The 2,932-nt window shown below is 39.2% G+C and overlaps 1 pseudogene; it reads right to left on the reverse strand.

Annotated features, from left to right (window-relative positions):
• Window positions 1-2,522: 2,522 nt before the first annotated feature.
• On the reverse strand, window positions 2,523-2,642 carry LOC134963510 (5S ribosomal RNA; annotated as a pseudogene).
• Between the last annotated feature and the right edge of the window lie 290 nt (window positions 2,643-2,932).

Genomic DNA, 2,932 nt, shown 5'->3' on the forward strand with positions numbered 1-2,932 from the left:
ATGACCCCCCATGTACCTATAGCTATAGTTGAACTCTATGTCCAAGTATGACTTGCAATCTTTGGCTGTCGGTGCATGCTGTTACTTGTAGTTCCACAACAGATCCAAAGGTTGCCGTACCTTGCTTTAAATGCTTTTTATGTATGTATTAATTAATAGTCATTTATATGGCGCACACATTCCACAGTGCTTTATAGAGAATATTTCAGTGATTCAAATCGGTCCCTGCCACAGTGGAGCTTTACAATCTATGGGGGACATGTACTAAGCTGTGATAAAAGTGGAGAAGTGAGCCATTGGAGAAGTTGCCCATGGCAATCAATCAGCTGCCCTGTATACTTTTATAGTATGCAAATTATAAATGTTACGTCAATGCTGATTGGTTGCCAAGGGCAACTTCTCCACTGGCTCACTCCTCCACTTTTATCACTGCTTAGTACATGTCCCCCTATATTCCCTATCAAATTAACACATACAGTACATACAAGGCGTCATTTTTTTTTTAGTCAGAACCCAATTAATCTACCAGTAAACCTAGAAACATAGAATATGATGGCAGATAAGAACCACTTGTCTCATTTAGTCAAACATAAAGAACTGGCACTCACTGTTACACATCTTTGCTCACCCTATTTTCCTACATATAGCTGGAGAAGGAAACCGCTCCGATACACAAATACAAACAAGTGGCAGCACTCAATGATTTGAAAAAAGACGACAGGATACAATATATAGATGTGGAGTTTGTATAGTCTCCCCGTGCTTGCGTGGGTTTCCTCCGGGTACTCCAGTTTCCTCCCACAATCCCAGAATATACTGGTAGGTTAATTGGCTCCTTACAAAAAAAAGTTTGCCCTAGGTGTGTGTAAGTACATGGGCAGACTAGATGGGCCAAGCGGTTCTTATCTGGCATAAAATTCTATGTTTTATGTGATATCTACAGTTTATATAATTAGTACTGCAGCCTACAGTATGTCTATCTATCTATCTATCTATCTATCTATCTATCTATCTATCTATCTATCTATCTATCTATCTATCTATCTGTCTAGACAAGCAGGCAGCAGCACTCCGGGACTTTTGGTGCAAACAAAGTTGTATTAAAGTGTACAAATACACATAAGTCGACGTTTCAGGGCCTGCAGCCCCTTTGTCAAGCTGTTATTTGTTATTCATTGGGAGTGCCCGACGACCCACACAAAGCTATATATATATATATATATATATATATATATATATCAACAATAGGGGGGAGAATATTTGCGCCACTTGTGTACAACACCAAATAATCCACGATCCACGTATAGAAAATAAATGACACTCCCTAGGAATTAACACAGGGCGTCAGCTGTCCCCCAGAGACACAGGGATGGTAATTCCCTGAAACAACGAGTAATGCACACAGGGGGGTGGGGGATATAGCGACCGTCGGTGTCTTAAAACAGTTCAGTAAATATGGATCAAAAAAGTGTGTCTAAAAACGAGTAACCAGATCAGAAAAATGATTTTTAAAAAAGGGGGGATGTTTATTTAGACACTAAAAACAGATATTAATCACATATAGAGCTAAAATCTAAACAGCAGTTCTTCTTAAAAAATGGGATTTAAAACAACATACACAATGCTTTAAAATACCAGTTAAAATATGTTAAAAATCTGTAAAACAATTTTAACTTAACTTGGTATAAGGTCACTGCCAGGTAGCCCAACGCGTTTCGTCCTTAAGACTTCATCAAGGGGTAAAGGCATAATGAGACTGGACTCCTATTTATACTAGTATTAATCACATAATGATTGTGACATCACTTCCTGTTAATTTAATCATCATATTGTGAAATGGGTTAAAAATTCATGTGCTGACAAATCTATTGTTCCAATTTACTGATATGTGTATATACATTCACAAGATATTATTTACTGAGCAGATTTGGTGTTAAAAACTTATAAAATTGACTTGTACAGGCGCCGGCGGTTCTTTGCCGCCCCACTTCCGGTTTTCGTCCGTCGCGTCACTTCCGCCCCACTTCCGGTATGCGACTGCGCATGCGCCCGCGGCTGCGGGCGTAAGAGAACGAACAACACTATGGCAGATGTTCTCTGAAAGTACATTGCGGCGGCCATCTTTGGGTGGATTTGTTCAATGTGAATCACATTCGGCAGCCATATTAGCGGAGACCAAGGATAGAGACATGGATTTCATTTCTCCAGTAAAGTGCATGAAAATAAATAGAATAAACGGAGATTAGTCACTGTTGATGTCAGTACAGTAACCTAAGCTTGTTACAGTGATAAATAAATATAAACTACATAGATATATGAATACATAAAAAAATATATAAAATATATAGGGATATATATATATAATTAAATGCTTAAATCAATATAGAGTGCAAAGTGCAAACTAAAAGTGATAGTAAATAGTGTTAAGTGCTAGGTGCGAATCTTACTGTGAATTTATTGGGATGCAGATAGTGTGATATATTATATCGACATGCTCATGTAGGCTATAATATCGTTAGTTTGGTTTACAGTACCTGATCTTCCCAGACGGTCTCCCTGGTCTGGTACTGTTCAGGCCCAACACTGCTTTGCTTCCAAGATCGGACGAGATTGGGCCTTTCCAGTGTGGTCTGACTGTAATAATCACTTTTTACCATACATGTGTCAATCTCAATATATCAATAAAATGAACGGTGATATTTTTCAACCAGAGATTGTTGAGAATAGGGTAGGAAGGGGGGGGGGGAAGATGGGAAGGGAGTGGGGGGGGGAGGGGGGGGTGTGGAAAGTACTAGGTGTGGGTGGAAAAGGTTTAGTCTAGTTAAGGATCCAACCGTGATGATCCAGTAGTGTAGTTTTCACAGGAAAGGAGCGATTTCGTAATAGTCATTAAATCCCTTCGGATGGAGTGTTTGTAGTTGGAAGATCCAAA

Source organism: Pseudophryne corroboree, chromosome 9 (assembly GCF_028390025.1).
Source record: "Pseudophryne corroboree isolate aPseCor3 chromosome 9, aPseCor3.hap2, whole genome shotgun sequence".
Lineage (NCBI taxonomy): Eukaryota > Metazoa > Chordata > Amphibia > Anura > Myobatrachidae > Pseudophryne > Pseudophryne corroboree.